Source organism: Artibeus jamaicensis, unplaced genomic scaffold (genome assembly GCF_021234435.1).
Source record: "Artibeus jamaicensis isolate MK-2021 breed Jamaican fruit bat unplaced genomic scaffold, CSHL_Jam_final contig_536, whole genome shotgun sequence".
Taxonomy (NCBI): domain Eukaryota; kingdom Metazoa; phylum Chordata; class Mammalia; order Chiroptera; family Phyllostomidae; genus Artibeus; species Artibeus jamaicensis.
In genome coordinates this window covers 1691791-1711497 of record NW_026521878.1, presented here as the reverse complement: position 1 = coordinate 1711497, position 19707 = coordinate 1691791, and the positions used below count along the sequence as shown (strand labels likewise).

The 19707-nt window shown below is 34.8% G+C and overlaps 1 pseudogene; it reads right to left on the bottom strand.

The window, feature by feature from the left end:
* Window positions 1-16277: 16277 nt before the first annotated feature.
* LOC128628109 (tigger transposable element-derived protein 1-like) lies at window positions 16278-17315 on the bottom strand (annotated as a pseudogene).
* Window positions 17316-19707: the final 2392 nt, after the last annotated feature.

Below are 19707 nucleotides of genomic sequence, written 5' to 3'. Positions count from 1 at the left end.
ACCAAGCATGTATGTTTTTATATCTCCTCAGGTTATACTAATGTACAAACTAAGACTGAAACCTATTCTATCAAACCAGAGCTTATCATTTATATGCAACAAATCTTAGTAAAATGCAAATTATGATCTAACAGATCTGGTGAGTCCTGAAATTCTGCATTTCTAAAAACATTCCAAGGAAGGTTGATGCTGCTGTTTTGTACACTACACACGAGTAGCAAGAAACTGGAATAGTAATTCTCTAAATCTGATTTCCAGACCAGCAGCATCAGCCTCACCTGGGAACTTGTGAAAATTAAAAGGGTTGGGCCCCACCCTAAACCTACTGAGTCAGAAACCTTGGGGTCTCTGGGGCCTTGCCTTTCTTTATAATGCACCATTGTGTCCTCACACAACCAGCACATTCCCTGTCCTTTATGTTACACACTGAGCTTCCACCAATAATTTTGCTTAAGAAATTCTGAAAGCATCAACTAATAAATAAAACTCAGTATGTTGGTAGATAACTTAAAGCCCCATATATACAGGAAAATTTGGAATCAGAACAGCAAATTTAAAATTTCAGCTCAATTTTCTTAGTTATATGAGCTTGGGTGAATCATGTAATCCCAAGCCTCATATTTCTTGATTATAAATTATTTTTAAATGAATACTAATACCTTCTTCATCTACATGTTAGTTGTGAAGGACCAAGTTATTATTGTAGGTTGTACAAACATATACTTGTTAATGACAAGTAGAGTGGGTAAAAAATACAAAACTTAAACTTGGTTCCAGCTGCATAGACTTTTAACCTTTTTAGAAACAAAAGTCAAATAAACACTAAGAAAAGCAAAAAGCTGCTAAGAGAAATAAAAGAAATAATAGCAACATTTACTGAAGATCCATTTGATGCTTTACACATGGAATTCCATCTTTCCAACATTGTAATAAATTACAAATGAGGAAATTGGGGTTAAAAAGAAATTCAATGAATTGTTTTAGGGCTATATTAATGGGCTTTTGTATCAGGTGACCTAAGTTTGAGTAATACACTGTCAGTAGCTATGTGACCATTAATTACAGCTCTCAGTGTGTCTTCAATTAAATGTTGTTAATTTGTTAATATCTGTCCCACCAACTACTTAAGTATCAATAAATTCAAAAAAGATGTGAACTTGCCTTAAAATTTCAAGGATTTTTAATAGTAAAACTCATTGTTATGCAAAAATTTTAATAAAGACTACAATAATATTAATATTTTGCTAAATTTTATTCAATTTTTGTGGCTTACATGTAGCAAAGGCAATGCTAAATTGTAGAATATATACTTCTTTAACCTTCATTTTTATTCTTTTTAATTCATTTTATTATTTTAATGAATATCATTTACTCACTAATAGTTCAGACAAGTCTGAATAATATGTTGAAGCTTTTTGTCTGATTGCTATGTCATTTTCATTTTATGTGGGAGGAATTTATCTACAAGCGTTTAATTTATTGGTAACTTCTATAGTTCTTGTACTTCATATAGTTGGAGTTTGGTTTAGCTGGTGTTTAGAGGAGGAAGGTCACTTTATCATCTCTAGTGGCTCTGCAGTTGCTTCAACACATCTGCCCAGGACTTCATGTTGAGAACTGAGCCTCTGTGTGTAGCTTAGTTCCTACTCCGTGGTGGCATCAGATATTGCTGATCCAATGACTGAGCTGGTGGAGATGTGTCTATCCTGCTGCTTCTGAAGAAAGCACAGATATAGGAGCCATGTTGCATTTTTCAGCTTTTTCACTGTTTTAAGCAAAGGTCTTTTATCATACCTTGCTTTTAAAATGGTGACCCCAACTCCATTTCCTCACCTGTTGTGGAGAATGTTTTTCCTTAAATCCCTGTGTGAGTCAGATGCTCAGCTGTGTCTGCATTTGTAGCCTGGAATATTCATGGCTTCAGCTCTGCACTGTGCTTTGTTCTCTGGTTTTCAGATAGGTATTTATTTAATTTTACGACATGGCTATATCTTTTTGAATGCGTCTTTTATCCACTATAACTTTATCTTTAGAGATGAGGAAGGGCCTCAGAATATAACTTTCAATTCTAGCTTAGCCAGAATGATCTGAATGTTACAGATTTTGGAATCAGAAAAGTGAGAAAGGTATCATGAAAAAGGACATGAAAGCAGCCACCTAAGCAAAATCAGATCAGTACTGCTAATTGCTGTGTGTTTGCTCTCAACACCTAAGCAATGCTTGCCCAGCCTCAGTGATGCTGCAGCTGAGCCAGTCCTTTGTCCTTTTTGTTGATCGTCACTTCATTAGTTTTTCTCACCTGTTGGCCCCCAGGGACATAAGCTGCCTTGGTCTTTCCAGAGCCTTTAAATTGGCCATTTTCAGTTGAACATTCCCCACAACTGGCTTTGAATAAATAGAATCAATATTTTGCAACTTGATGGATTGTTCTTTACTTTATCAGTAAGAAGGCTGAAAAAGAAGAGTGATGAGAAAGTTGTCAATTTGTAGTTTTCCTAAGGACAGAGTCACCTGCCCAGTGCCCTGCTTACAAAACTCACCTGTTTGTCACTGAATTATAAAATACTTTAAAAATCATGAACTAAGAGCCATACAGATTTTTTGTCATCTTTTCAGTTAAATGGGTTATGTTAATTCTTGGACCATGATTTGACAAAATTATATTGTTATATTACCTCCTGGCTTTGTCTAAATGTAGATACAGATCTTCTCATCATTAGAAACTTGGCCTGAATAATATCTCACAGTTACTATAATGTGAAAAGTTACAATAAAAAATTTAAGTGGTTCATTCTCAGAATCACTGCTGAGCTTCTTCATTTATCTTTATGAGAGTGGGAAATATGGGCAGATTAAGAGAGTTTTATCATATTGAAGTGATCTGAAACATATAGAAATCATTAAAAATATTCTTTATCTAATCATAAAAATCAAAGAAAATAAATATAATAAATATAAATTTTCATTAAGGTACATTTTTTCTTTTTAACTGGCAATCTGGAAACTATCAATGTGTAAGTGGTGGATTAATCAGTTTGTGGTGGAGTAATCAGTGGCAGGTTAGAGAATAATTAAAAATAGTAGTAGTGTATGATGTTGAAAAAATTTAAATATTAAATTCACTTTTTTATTCAGTTAAGAATGTTAGCAGAAGCCAGACCAAAATTTGCTTAACAATCTCTTGACCATCAAGGAAGAAGTGGTCCAGAGATTGATAAGCAAGTTTTGGAAACCTCACTTCATTCTGCTCCTAGATGGATTAGCAGTGAAAAATTCTTTGAGAAGTGCAGTATGCCATATGTTTCCTGGGAGGAGAGGCTTGAAATGGTTTGTTTCCAGCTCCTTGAATTTGGGCTTCAATATATGAATGCAGGAACTTGTATATAGTTCACTCTTAAAATATCCTCTCATTGCAGAACAGAAGAAATGGGCGAGGGCAGAACCAAACTGTTTTACCAAGGAGAGAAGCTAACACCTTGCTCCTCATGCTTTAGGCACTGACTCAAGATGGAAAGTGTCTGCACTTGAAAGGATTATGTGAAGGCATCCTCCAATAGAGTTCCCTGAGCCTATGGCTTAAGGGCTCAGTCATGTCCAACAACTGCAGATATTAATTAGCTAGTAATATAGAGGGGTCTTTGAAGAACACTCAGAAGTGTCCTATGAGAGAAAACATTTGAGCAACTTTGTTTCCTAAATATACCAATACTACATTACATCTCCACTAATAAAATAATTTCTAAACTTTCTTTTCCTCTTCACCTTTTATTTAATTCTGGAGAAGCAAAAAAGTGTAGTAAGGAGAGGGTTATGGGAAGTGTCCATAGTAGGAAGAGACGGAAAGACTGAAAAAAAATTTATGAGACACTTGGACATGATATTAAATACTTATTATATTCTAATATCATGATACATAGTAGATACTATACATGTAAAAGGTATCCGTTAAGAACATTTTAAATATTAATAAGTCATATGAACACTACCATATTCATGAGGTCTTAATTTGGCCACCTATTGGTCACACCCATTATCATCTCATATGCTCTCGGTTCAAGAACAAAAATAAAGCTCATTCTATTCATGAAGTCGATTGGCAAGCTATAGTTGATGTAGCCAAGCATACTTGTCCCTGTGTCTCTCTGACAGAACAAGAATGTCATTAATATCTTCCACAGAAAATGTTGTGACTCTGAACTTTTTTTGTTAAATATTAATTCTGATTCTCACAGAAATATCATCAGTGCAAAAGGTGATGTGGCTGAGGGACAAACAGAACATAGAAATAGTGTATTCAAAAAATTAAGGTAGTGTAGGTAGTGTAGCCCTTCCAACCCTCTGTGCTATATTTTTAGTATGGTAACTTACTTCATCCCTTTCCCACTGCTTATTCCTGTGTGCATTAAGTTGATTTTAATATACCATGTGATTCAAGCATTTCAGTTTGGTATGGGATCAGTTCAATTTTTTCTACCTCTCGGATTGCTTGCATAGTAATATGCCTTCAGGTGACCATTATATGAAGTCAAACATAATAACTTCACATGCTATAGTCTAGCTTTCATTTAATTCTTGTAACATAATATCTGTTAGCATATTCATATCTTCCTTACTTGATATACTGTGAATACCATGAAGTATGAAATATTTCTTCAGTGCTTTGTAGAATGTCCAGAATATAGCAGGCATTTAAGAAATATAAGGTGACTAAATAGGCAAATACAGAATAAGTAAAAAGTAGGTTTACAGTTATTCTTATGGAAAATAATACAATATTTCATGCATAATAATACAATAATAAAGTCTGTATTTTGCATATTTACAACTATAAAGCTACTTTGCCCAAGTAGGATACTTTTTATTTTGAAATGTTTTAGACTTAAAGAAGAGTTGTAGAAATAGTACAGAGAATTTTCAAATACACTTCTCTCAGCTTCCACTAAGGTTAAGATCTCACACAATATATTATCAAAGCAAAGGAATTAGCATTTATATACTATTAATTAAACCACCGACTTTATTCATTATCAGCATACTTCTACTAATAAACTTTTTCCATTTCAGGAAGCCCAATTGTATTCATTGTTGTGTGTCTTCTTAGTGAACTATGCAATAGTGACAGTTCCTGCATATTCATAACCTTGATAGTTTGGAGAATATTTTTTCAGGTATTTGTAGACTGCCATTTGATTTGCATATGTCTGATGTTTTCTCATTTTAAGACTAAGGTTATACAGTTTTGGTTATGTGCCATTTCTAGTGTATCGTTATCAGATGATGTCAAGTTCTTATTACTATGCACTACTCTTTGACATATTGATCATAGTTACTTTAAATCAATTTTCAGGTTCTAAATCTGTGACATATATAAATCTTGTTCTGATCATTGCCCAGTACCACTTGCAACATGAATTCAGGCCGAGCACTAAAGACAATGGCATTGGTTTGCAGCTTGACCTCTCCTGGGTACCTGCAAACCCAGCAAAAGTATCAGCCATCTGCAGGTTACTTTGTAGCTCATGCTGAGTGACTCCAGGCAAGTGACAGCTGACCTTGGTGTACACTTTTGGGGAGGCCCTAGAGCCAGTGAGCCTTTTGGATACTTTTAAACCACATCAAAGTACCACCCAACCTTCTCCACAAAGAACATTCTCAAGCAGCAGACTCTTATGAACCAAAGCCCTGCTGAAGTTAAGTCCTGTTCTGTTGGGTCAGCCCCTATACAGTTGATTCTCCACAGTGGTCACAACCAATGGGCTTGGGGGTAAATTTCTCCAATTAGGTGGCAACAAGCAATGAAGGCTTAACTGCAACAGAAGGGTGTACACAGCCTACACAGGAGATACACCTGGAGTGTCCAGCTTAGGTGATCAGGGAGGCTGTGCCACTGGACACTGTAGGACAACAAACTACAGTAGGCCATTCCACCAAGCCCAGGAGGCATAGAACTCTACATAATACATAGAAACTAACATAGGAAGCCAGCCAAAATGAGGAGACAAAGAAACATGAACCAAATGAAAGAACAGAACAAAACTACAGAAAAAGAACTAAACAAAATGGAGACAAGCAGTCTACTAGATGCAAAATCAAAACACTAGATATAAGGATACTCAGTTGTTGAGAACTGCCCTGCCTGGTTTCAGGAGCTGTAACACCCCCATGGCTAAGGCTGAGTGAGTGACCTTCGGACCGTAAGCTACTAAGGAGAAAAGCTTATCTCCCTGGCAGGAGCGCTGCTTCTGCTCCTTTTTCCATAACTGTCCTCCAATGCTTGATCAGTTAGCCAATGATGGGTAACATTCCCCACGGGGGAAATCACCCAAGATAGGCATGATCACATGGTGGCCCCAGGGAAGGACTTGGGGGGCTGTGGAGAAAGGGGGTGATGGGCCCATGCCCCTAGGCTTTGATGAAGCCTGGGTCCCCATTTCTCCTAATTCCTTGGCTATCTAGCCTCCTCCACCTGACTTAAGCCTGAAACCACGACAGAGAGTGGTGCAACTCTGTGCTGTAAAGGGCAGGCTCCTGGGGAGATCAGGCCTGAGAAAGGATATATAAAATCCTGTGAAACCTGCTTTGCTAAGAATGCTCTTAGTTAAAAAATAAAGGTCCAAGCAGGAAATGAGTTTTTTTCCAAAGTCTTGTAGCCCTTTAGTTAATAGACTCTGACTCAGAATAGGCCCTCGTAGTTCTTTATATGCTATCTATTGTTTGATCCTTATGGCCTGACAATGATTAATGAACTTTTCCTGTATTCCCATGCAAATTAAAACCCAATAAAACCCTGTCAAAGCAAGGGAAAGAGCACTCTCCCCTGGAGAGAGTGGCCAAGCCACTCTGATGCACTCCCCCCTTGAGGGAGTAGCCGTGCCGTCCCTTTTCCTCCACAGGACTCAGTAGTCTGTGTGAATTTGTCTCATGTCTCATCCATGATGCTGCCGGCACTGCGATTCAGTGCACACATCACTCAGTGAAGTTATGGGAAGAGTAGATGAACTAGTGAGAACTTCAACAAAGACATAGAAAATATAAAGAGACAGAAAACAAACAAACAAATAAACAAACAAAGAACCAGTCAGAAATGAAGACTACACTAACTGAAATGCAGAATACATTACTGGGAATTAACAGTAGAGTAGATGAAGCAGAGAATCAAATCAGGGATTTGAAAGATAAGGAAGCAGAAAACACCCAAGCAGCAGAAAGAAAACAAAAATAAAAAAAGTGTATAGTATAAGGAACCTCCAGAACAACTTTAAGTGAAGCAACTTTTGCGTCATGAGGATGCCAGAAGGAGAAGAGAGAGAGAGCAAGGAATTAAAAACCTATGTGGAAAAATAATAACAGAAAACTTCTCTAACTTGCTGAAAGGAACAAACATACAAGCCTAAGAAGCACAGAAAGTCTCAAACAAGATGAACCCAAAGAAGCTCACAACAAGACACATCATAATTAAAGTGCAAAAGTTAAAAACAAAGAGAATCTTAAAAAGAACAAGAAAAACAATAAAGTATTTAGATGACTACAAAAGAGCTCACATAAGACTGTCAGCTGATTTATCAACAGAACCTTTGTAGGCTAGAAGGGAGTGGCAAGAAATATTGTAAATGATGAAAAGCAAAACTCTAAATTAAGATTACTTTACCTAGCAAAGTTATTATTTACACTCAAAAGATAGATAAAGAGCTTCCCAGACAAGAAATGCTAAAGTTTATCACCATCAAAGCAGTAAGTATTACATCAAATGTTAAAGGGTCTTATTTAAAGAGAAAAATAAAAAAGATAAAAACCATAAATAATAAATTGACTCTCTCTCATATATATATATATATATATATATATATATATATGTCAGCAATTACTTTAAATGCAAATGGATTAAAGTCTCTAATCAAAGGATATGTGAAGGTTAAATGGATAACAAAACAATACCCTTACATATGTTGTATACAAGACTCACTCAAGATCAAGACTCATACAGATTTATAGGAAAGAGATAGAAAAAATATTTTATGCAAATAAAAACAAACAAAAAAAAACCCCAAAAGCTGAGGCAGCAATACTTGCACCAGATAAAATAGATATAAGAGACAAAATAAACAAACAAGCAGAACAGAAACAGACTCATGCATACAGAGAGCATATTGATGGTTGCCATTTGCAGGGGGTGTTAGACTGAATGAAAAAGGTGAAGAGATTCAGAAATACAAATTGGTAGTTACAGAATACTCATGGCAATGTAAAAGACAGCATACAAAATATAGTCAATAATATTATAACTGTGTGGTGTCAGATGACTACTAGATTTAACAGGGTGGCCACTTAATAAGTTATATAATGTCTAATCACTGGGTGGTATACTTGAAATTACATAATATTGTATGTCAACTGAAACTAAAAAAAAAGTAAAAAAATCATGTTCTTATTGTAGCATGAAAAAGGTACGTGAGTTTTATCAACTCATCTCACCTTTTTCACACAATGTTTTTTTAAATCAATGGTTCTTTATTTTATTTTTTAATATTTTATATATTTATTTTCAGAGAGAGAAGAAAGGAAGGAGAGAGGGAGAAAAATATCAATGTGTGGTTGCCTCTCATGTGTGCCCCATTGGGAACTGGCCTGCAACCCAGGCATGTGCCCTGACTGGGAATCCTTTGCTTCACAGGCTACACCAGCCAGGGCTCACACAATTTTTCTAATATACAAAATAAGAGTATGGAACAAAAAAATTTCTACAGTTTTTTTCTAGTCATAAAATTATTTAGAGTGAAATAATCTATCATTTTGGTCATTTCAATCTTGATACAATAAAAATGGTTTTCTGCATCAAAGATTTAGGGAGAAATGCCGACAAAAATATTTCTTCATGCTTTTGTCTTGCATTGAAGTTTCTCTCTCTCCCTTAATCTCTCCCTTCTTCTCTCTCAAAAAGCAATGAAAAAATGTCCTCAGGTGAAAATTAAATATATGTGTTAAATATATATTATTAAATTATAAATATATTAAATATATAATATACCTATATAAAATATTATATATAATGTATAGTATATACATACATATATATAAATACTGTATATATGTGTGTGTATATATAATACAAAGTGGCTATGTTACCGAGTTGATGTAAGAGAAAAAAAGAAAAAAAGACCTGTAAAAAACAAGAAATATCTTTGAAAGCTACATCATAAAATTTTAACCAAATTCCCATATGTATATTTTATTTCTCTTCTTTACTTAACACTGTTTGAACCAAATATTTTATTGTTATGCTCCAGACTACTCTGTTGGCTCAAATAAATAATTGATTCCCCAGATATAAAATGATTTTACCCTTCAAAGGGGCTTTGCAGGGATCCAGTGACCTGCTCCTTAGGCAAACAAAATGTTTTTTTTCTGCAGATAATTCTGAGTTGAGAGAAGGTAAACTGAAATGACATTTTAAATTTTAAAATTAGTTTTGGTAAATTCAATACTGACAGTGTACTACTTGGGAGAACCTGGCACTTGAGAGATCAGAGATCCAACCTTCCTCAGAGAAATCCTGCTTTTCTATGTTAAGAAGAACATTTATTTATTTTTATGAATCTTTTAATGTGAAATTGAGCATCAAAAATAGCAAATTTCTTCCTCCCTTACTTCATTTGTCTTTTTCTTATATCCATGGATAGTCCTGAATTGTAACTTCTTAATAACAAGTCTGACAAAATACTTTCTCAGATTGTTAGCTCACCCCAAATTTTCATACAATCCATCACTCACTTTTCAGGAGACTCAGTTTGCATATACAGGATAAGGATTGAACAATATCTGAAGTAAGGGCAATTATCTCCACATTTCAGGCCTCTGGTTATGTTTTCTCCTTAAGTTCTTGTCACCCAAGTAGATCTGAACTGCAGCTACATCGCCTGCCTGGTTTGGCTGCCTAAATCTTCAGGCCACCATATATAACGTGATAGGTAAATTTTCCGAGACAAAACCAGAAGTGAATGACTTACCTGGTGTAGTTTCATCCCCTGCCTGCCTTGGTGCTTTTCTATGTCTTTAAAAGTAGTTTTATGTATTGTATTCATCCTCTATATTTTCTTTCAGTGATACAATTAATCTCTTAAAGGTTCCATTTTCAGGGTTGGAAATAAGAGCGATTACTGTTTTTTTAAGTAGGTATGAAACACATTATACTGATGAATTGAAAAATAGAAGAAGTAAAAAGTTAGGAAGAAGTAAACATTGCCTGTGATCACACGGCAAGGCATTTGTGGACAAAGATTAGTATTTTAGTCTCAGAAACTTTTGATCCAAGCTTTTTACTCTACACACTTTCAATTTGAGATAAGCTGGACTTCCATGGTTAAATATTATCAGATTATGTTGAAAAGAAAAATTAACAAGATAACAATCCTATTTTGTAAAAGAATATAATCTTGAGTGCATTCTTACAAATGCTGATTTAATTAAATATTGCATTAAAACACTGGGAAGAATTTTCCTTGAATTAGCTATTGATGAAGTTCACAATCTTAAGGTAGTATATAGAATACTATAGAAACAAACAAACAAAAAAAGATTCCTAACTTTGAACTTCAATACCTTGTCCATAAATTACATGACAAAATATTGACAGAAATATTGTATTAATAATATCCAAACCAGAGACTAATAAGTGAACCTATTAAATGAATAATAGCATTCATTTTATAATGTGTTATAACATTTATAGTAATTTTTAATTGCTAAGAAGTATTTCACAGTGACACTGTAATATAATTTCATATATTGTAGAGAAGAAAGACAATGGATGCCTCAATATGATCACAGAGATTTATCAGGGCAGCGAAGAATTTGTGACAGCTGGAAGTAAAACTGAGCTGTTTCGTCTCAAGCTTAGATCCATTCCCCTTCTGCTGTATTGGGAAAGCTGAATGTGTTATGGATACAGCCTAAGAGCTTTGTTTTACACTACATCTCTAGCTCTACCCTCTGGCACTAAGAAATATAAAATGAACTCCATGGGGAAAGGTTTCTGAAGCTTAGAATGAAAATAACTTGGGAAACATCTGCTGTTTAAAGTGTAACTGGAATCTTGCTCTCTTTTAATTGCCATATGCTCTCATGAAAAGCCCAACTCTCTGCACAGATCCTCTCTTGTTTCAGGAATTTAGGGAGCTCCTAATGGAAATCTGACATGAAAATCAAGGACATTTACACAGATCTCAACATGAATGACACTCCTTGAGTTGGTGATACATTAACCTTGGGATCAAGTGCCCTTCTGTTCTCTTCCATGTTCTACCAATAAAGGTTTTAGCAATGTCCCACATTATAGTTATTACTGCTTTTCCAGACACAATAAATCCTGAATATTTTCTGCAATTATTCATGAGGTTTTCTTTCATGTGAGGTATTTATAAGGTGTTTGATGCCCCCAAACAATTAGAATGTCACAGTTTTACAAAATACAAAATGAGAGAGATTGAGTCTCTTCCTTGCGTGTTACACTCTCAGAGAAAACTCAAAGCAGTGATACTTGGTCTTGAATATGAGACAATTAGTGAAACTATTTTTACCACTCGGTTGCTATGAATTTTATGATATCTAGGTTAGAAAATGAATACTAGTGACAAAAATTATGATGTAGTCAGAATTTTATTTTTCCACTGATGGACAAGCCATTATTAGGTATAAAACTCTTTGCTCAAAAAAGGCCCCCTCTAATTGAATAGGCTGCTTTAAAAATTACTATCTGAGTAGCTCAACAATCTTAAAAGAAGCTCATAAATATCTTAATTTCTCAGAATGTAATTGGAACATCCCACTATAAAAATTAAATTTGACTTCATCTATAAATTGAAGAGACTGGCTAGAAATGTACAAAATAAAAAAAGTAATGTGCTTATGTGAAATCTATATAATTGGTCATCAGTAATCATAGAAACAAGTATTCTTGGATGACACAGCCATGTACCTTGTAACTAGACTATAATAATCCCAATTTTCCAATAACTGATTTATTTAAAGATATCATTACATTTTATAGTTGGAGCCATTAATTTTTGAGTTGTCATAGTAATTTCTACTTTTACTGAATCTAGTTGTACATTCTGTAGAATTTAGTGAAAATAGAGCTCTCTTTAATTATAACTTTCTGATTCTTAGTATGGAAAAATTGATTAAATTGTACTAGAAGAAACTTTTACAACAATAGGCTCAGTAAAAGCTATTTTACACTTTCCTTGAAACATGAGTTATTCAAAGATTATTATTTCATAGGCTTGTTAATTTGCTAAAATGAATGAGTCAGATAATTGCTGATTTCTTTTCTTAGGAGTTATAAGTTATAGCATGCCTGTATTTTATTCTAGAATCAAAGTTTTTAAAAAGGCTTTCTAATTTTCTCCTTATTTTGCTTAAGAATTCAGACAAATTTAGAATTTCAAAAATTTCATTTTGCTCATAAATGAAAATACTTGAGAAAACAAAGTGTGGAAGGGGGTAAGGAAAGAAAGGCAACTGTGGTTAAGTTTTACCTTGTGAGCAACAGATACACAAATGAATTTGTGCATTAATGCCAACTGCTTTAAATTTTGTTGTTAGATACACTGAGATTTAGCTCTTTCTTTTTTTCTTTTTTAGCTCACAAAAAAACATTATGCCTTGCAAACCTTGCAAGTATGTGGCATGATTGCCTCAAAATAGCAAATTAAACCATCCTAGTTCCTGTGGTTTATGCTGGAAGCTCACCAGAAAGAGATTATTTCCTATTCATAACAAAAATTAATTCAATGTTTAGTAAGATAAACGTTATATATCACTTCCTTTTAAAAAAGTCCATTTAACACTGCACCCCAACAGGTCATCATTGTTCTTGAATGTCTAACATTTTTGAGAAGAAAATGAGAGCAGCTAGCAGTCAAGGCAATATTAGTTATTTGCAGCACTTAATTTGTGGTGTTGCTTTGAGAAATATTGGCATAGGCTAAAACATCAAGGAAAGTATTTCTTAGAATCTAGAAAGTGTTTATTTAGATATTTGAGGGCAAAGCTGTGGCAAAAGTTAATTTGACCCTAACTTCATAGATAGCAAACTTAATACTTCAAAGATAATCATTGCAGGATAAATATTCTTTTTTAAGCACATGGTAACTTTCTACATATTTTTGTGTAGTCTTGTAGCTTCTCTCTTGTGCATGAACTTTTTTATGTTGTTATGGGGTAACTTCCATGCCCATCAATAGCTAGTATTACAGTACAGTCCCAACCATGGCCTCTGGGTTTATGTTTTTACATGGCATCCAGCCCTTCAGAATTCTTTTTATTAATTTAGCCTCCATAAACCAATTTTTCTTTACTAATACTTTCTTAATTTTTTATTTGATTTCAGTCATGATGATATATTCTTGTGCATAAATATTCTCATTGGAGACTTCTTAGGTATTGTTTTCTGAAGGTTCACCAAGCTAGATGTGATTGGTTCATGGATGAAAATAAAGTCCTGTTTTCTGTCCTCTACATCAAGCTGGAAATTTATTCAAAATAATTTTAAGACAATGTATATTACCACATCAACTAGATTGTAAACTAGCTACAAGTCTGCTATGTTTTTCCTATTTCTCCTTGGTACCCAGTGAGAGAATTATGTATTTTTATTGTAACATTACAATAATCAACATAAAAATAAAGGAGATAAAAATGTCTTTAATCTTTCTGACTCCTCTAGTTGATATTTCTTTCATACTAAAAATGTCTATTTATATTTATCCATATATTCAGCTTTTATAACATATTTAAAATCATCATCAGGTTGTCTCATGAAAGAATTTATTCAGCTACTTAAAATTTGAGCAAAAAATGAAAAGGACTCATTGACATGAACAACAGTAGACTGTGGAGGGGGCAGGGTGGATGTAGAAGTAGGTATCAGGGGCATAAATGCTAATAAAAATATATATAATTTAAAAAGTTCATCACAGGGGAAAAGGGGAAGGATTCACAGGAACAAGTATAAAGGACACATGGACAAAAACTAAGGTGGGGGAAATGGGTAGGAGGTGGGGAGCACTGAGGGGGCAGGGTTGGGAGTATAAGACAAAACTGTACTCGAAGAATAATTAAATAAATCTAAATTTTAAAAAAAGGAAAAAAAAAGTTCTGGGACTTTGGGCCAAGATGGAGGTGTGGGTAGATATACTTTACCTTCTCCCACAACCAAAAGAAGGACAGCAACAAATTTAAAAACAAAAAATGTCCAGAAATGCCTGAAATTGCATTGTATAGAAGTCTGACAACCAAGGAGTAAAAGAAGAAACATTCATCCAGACTGGTAGGAGAGGCAGACATAGGCAGCTGAGGTGGAAAGGAGTTGGGGCAAGGTGGCAACCAGAGGACTGGGCTGGGCGAGGCTGTGGCTGGCAGACCAGGCAAGTAAGCAGCTAGCAGGTGGGGCAGTCCCACATTTGCTTGCAGATAAACTGAGAGGAACAACTGGAGAGCAAGATAGACCACGAAACCCAGGGTTCCAGCATGGGGAAATAAAACCTCAAAACCTCTGACTAAAAAAACCTATGGTGGTTCCAGCGGGTGGGAGAAACTCCCAGACACACAGGAGAGTTTGTTGGGGCAAGACCCACAGAGTGCTATAATAAACATAAACCCACCCACCCAAAAATCATCTCCAGAGGGGCCCAATTTGCATGTGGTCAGAAGAGGGAAGTGACTGAAAGCTGACCGAGAGCTGAGTTAGCGACATTGTTTCCTCTTGGACCCCTCCCCCACATACAGTGCTATGATGAAGAGATGTGGGTTTTCCTGCCCTGGTGAGTACCTGAGGTTCTGCTCCATACTGTGTATCAATCATTCCCAGACAAAAGATAAGGCCCAAATGAAATAATAGATCAAAGCTCCATAAATAAAACTAAAGCCAACCTATCAGTTGCACAGCTCAAAATATTGTTAAACAAGGTGCTCACAGAAATGGCTGAGTATGGTCACAAAATAGAGGAAGATGTAAAGGCTATGCAAAGTGAAATAAAAGAAAATGTACAGGGAACCAACAGTGAAGGGAAGGAAACTGGGATTCAAATCAACAGTTTGGACCAGAAAGAAGAAATAAACATTTAACCAGAACATAATGAAGAAACAAGAATTCAAAAAAAAAAAATGAGGAGAGACTTAGGAACCTCTGGGACAACTTTAAGCATTATAACATCCAAATCATAGGGGTACCAGAGGAGAAAAAAAACAACCAGAAATTAAAAGCAGCAAGAGGGAAGAAGACAGTTACCTACAAAACGGTTCCCATAAGACTATCTGCTGATTTCTCAAAAGAAACCTTTCAGGCAAGAAGAGGCTGGAAAGAAGTATTCCAAGTCATGAAAGGCAAGGACCTATATCCAAGATTGCTCTATCCAGCAAAGCTATCATTCAGAATGGAAGGGCAGATAAAGTGCTTCCCAGATAAGGTTAAATTAAAGGAGTTCATCATCACCAAGCCTTTATTATATGAAATGTTAAAGGGACTTATCGAAGAAAAAGATGATAAAAAACTATTAACAGTAACATGACAACAAACCCCCAACTATCAACAACCAAATTCTTAAAAAAGAAGAAAAAGAAAAAAACAAACTAAGCAAACAACTAGAACAGGAACAGAATCACAGAACTGAAGATCACATGGAGTGTTATCAGTATGGAGGGAGATTGAGGAGAATGGGGGAAAAGGTACAGGGAATAAGAAGCATACAAGGTTGGTACAAAATAGACAGGGGGAGGTTAAGAATTATATAGGAAATGGAGAAGCCAAAGAAGTTACATGTATGAGCCACTGACATGAACTAAGGAAGGGGAATGCTGGTGGGAGAGCAGTGCAGGTCAGAGGGGAACAAAGGGGAGAAAAAGAAATGGGACAACTGTAACATCATAAACAATAAAATATATTTTTAAAAGCTCTGAACTCCAGGAAATGCATGCATTTTTCAAGGTTACATTAATTTAGGTGTTGTTGCCAGGCTTTGGTGATGTGAATGGTCCAGTTGTGCAAATGTCAAAATAGGCATCCTGCTATGTTCATACAAGCTTGCTTTGGATATGTTGGGAGTTTCGTTTCATGCCACCCCTGTATGGTGAATATTGTAATAATGTGAGTCACATAAACCTTTTGGTTTCTCAAGGCATATTTATACTATACTGTACTCTATTAATAGTACAATAATATTTCATATAAAAATTTACATACCTTCATTAAAATACTTTATTGCTATAAAATGCTAAACATTTTATGAAACTTCAGTGAGTAGAAGTAATTTTGCTGGTGGAAGGTCTTGCCTCAATTTTGATGGCTGTTGACTGATCAAAATGGTGATTGCTGGGGGTTGAGGTGGCTGTGGCAATTAGTTAAAACAACAATGAAATTTGCAGCATCAATTGACTCTTCACTGATGATTTCTCTGTAGCGTACAACACTGTTTGATATTTTACCTACAGTAGAACTTCTTTCAAAATTTCAGTAAATCCCCTCAAGCCCTACCATTGCCTCATTAACTAAGTTTATACAGTATGTAAATTCTTTGTTATCATTTTAACAATTTTCACAGCATTATTACTCAGAATAGATTTTCTTTCCAAAGAAACAACTTACTCATTTGTAAGAAGCAACTCCTCATCCATTTAAAGTTTTATCATAAATTACAACAATTTGGTCACATCTTCAGGCTCCACTTCTAATTTTATTTCTATTTCTACTGCATATGCAATTACTTCCTCTGCTGAAGTCTTAACCCCCTCAATGTCATCTACGAGGTGTGGAATCAACTTCTTCCAAACTCCTGTTTGTGTTGATATTTTGACTTCTTCCTGTGAGTTAAGAATGTTCTTAATGGCATCTAGAATGGTGAATTTTTGAGAAGTTTTCAATTTGCTTTGTGAAGATCCATCAGAGTAATCATTATCTGTGGGAACCATGGCTTTACAAAATATATTTCTTAAATAATAAGACTTGAAAGTCAAAATTACTCCTTGATTCACAGGCTGCAAAATGGATGTGGTGTTAGCAGGCATGAAAACCACACTAATCTTACTGTCCATCTCCATCATAGCTCTTGAATGACCAGTTACCTTGTCAATGAGCAGTAATATTTTGAATTTTTTCTAAGCAGTGAATTTAAAGTATTCAGTAAACCATGTTGTAAAATTATACCAATAAACTTGCTCAAAAAAGCAATATGTGCAAACCACAATAAAGTGAAGAATAATAAAGTAAGTTATGTTTGTGCTTCTTGAAGTCTACAATAAAGTATTCATTCACTTACTTTCATTTCCTTTTTTTATCTACCTTGCTTCTTGCCTTATTATTTACTCTCAGAAACTATTTCTCAAAGGTTTATTATGAACTAGGGGGCAAAACTTCCAAAGATGTTGTAGCACAAATAAGGCTTAGACTTTTAGAAGCTCCAGATAGTGGGGAAATGAATTGCTGAATGAAACCTGTGTGTAATGAAATGATCTCTGTGGTGGGATGGTTTAGAAAACACTGTGTTAATTAATTTATTAGGGAAATTGGAGAAGATTCCATTTAAAAAATGACACTACTAACAGTTCTTAAAACATAAATAAGTTTATTAACATGAAGAAAGTGTGAAATGTCTTTAGGTGGAGACACAACAGTTACAAAGCCACAGAGACATGGAAGATCCCAAGGTATGGAGGAAGAATAGGTCCCAGCAGACTCATATGCAGTTGTGATTTCTTTGCTCCCTTATCTCAGTGAGTGAGTAGTAGGGGGGATGACACACAGAGGACTGCCTCCATGGGACAAATTAGTAAAAGGTTACTATTGCAGTTGTTCTCTGAAGATGGTGGTTGATAATTTTTCCTGCAAACTGCTCTAGGAACATAATGAGAAGGAACATATTTAGATTATCACACAAGTAATTTTGAGAACAAGAATGACACAACCACAAACCATACTTCCAGGAGTGACAGACACACCATTCTTCATGTGAAAAGCAATCCTTTAAAATCAATTGCTTATAATACAATTTTAAAAAAATCAAAATATAGGTTCATGTTGCCCTATAGTTGAGAAAAATGGTTCTCTACTCAATCTATTCATTGGGCAGAATCAGTTGACCAAATTTATGTTATCCCGGTGAACATATTTTTTCTTTTAAAATTAATATCCTTTTCCCGTAACAAGGTATGTTTTCTTCACTTCCAGTAGCTATTTCTAGTCAAGATATATTATTAGAAAATTTTTTTCCTTGGCAATCTAATCCCCATAGCATACTGAAGAATCTGAAGGGGAATATATATATATATATACACACACACACACATACACACACACACATATACATACATATTCACATGCACTAAATAATATATATACATATATACTGAAGAATATATATCATGAAGAATATATATTTTCAGTATGCTATATACACATACATATACACACACACACAAACAGGTATGAAGTCTTTATCCTCACCAGAGGACATGCTTATTGATTTTAGAGAGAGGGGTAAGAAGGGAAAAATAAAGACATTGATTTGTTTCCTTCTGTACATGATCTGACTGGGGACTAAACCTTCAACCCAGGAATTGCCCTGACAGGGAGTCAAACCTGTGACATTTGGTTTGTGGGATGACACCCAACCCACTGATCCACACCAGCCAAGGCAATACATGGACATTGTCTATCCACTAGGATTAAAGGCTGTGCCATTAGATGCATGGACATATGTACTTCTTATTTTTTATTAACTCTTGGCAGTACAATCTCATTAGAGAAAATATTTTGAACTTTAAAAAGAGCTCTGTCATGGAACTTACTGAAATAAGAGCTTTACAATGGTGAAACTCCTATTGCTACAGCAAATTAAATATAATTTGAATTGTCATAGTGAGTATATGCAGGTATGCTTTTCTATCTTCAGGAAGACTTAGATTAATGTTTCTTACATTTAAGTTGTACACTTATATCTTCTAAAGAGAAAAACTATACCTGTGTATGTGCACAAGTGCATGTATATATGTTTATAAAATGAACACCTGAGAATAAATATGGAAAACCTAGTTTGAACAACATTTTAGTAAAAGGTAAATGTTGACTTTAATTTATGCTCATGCAAGATAATAGACACTGAAGTTAGCATCATCCTAGAACAACTAAAAAATAGACATCATCCATAAAACAATGGTTTTAAGACATTGAGCACTGGGCATTGCCAGGCAATGCCTGACACAAAGAAGATAAATAAAATTAACCCAAGCTGTTTTGTTCCATTTTATTATCAAAGGATTTGAAAACTGAAGCATAGGTACTTAGGAACAAGGTGAAGTCCAGAGATATCTCTGATTTAAAAAGACAGAGGAAAACCCAGAGAGACCAAGGCAGGTAGAGCGCACAAGAGTACAGTGGGAGAAAGATTTGTAGGTATTTACTCACCCTTGAGTCTTCAACTGACTACTTATTGGTACATTCTTGTGAAGAAACTTACAAAGTTGAAGAACAAACTAGAGCACTCTCTGAAAGCATCAGAGGGAATGATTCTTTATTGTTACTATTAATGGGAAATTCACATAACATAAAATTAACAATTTTAGGGTAACAGTTCAATGCCAGTTAGTACATTCACCATGTTTCAGAATCACTACTTCTATCTAGTTCCAAAATATTGTCATTATCTCAATAGAAAATTA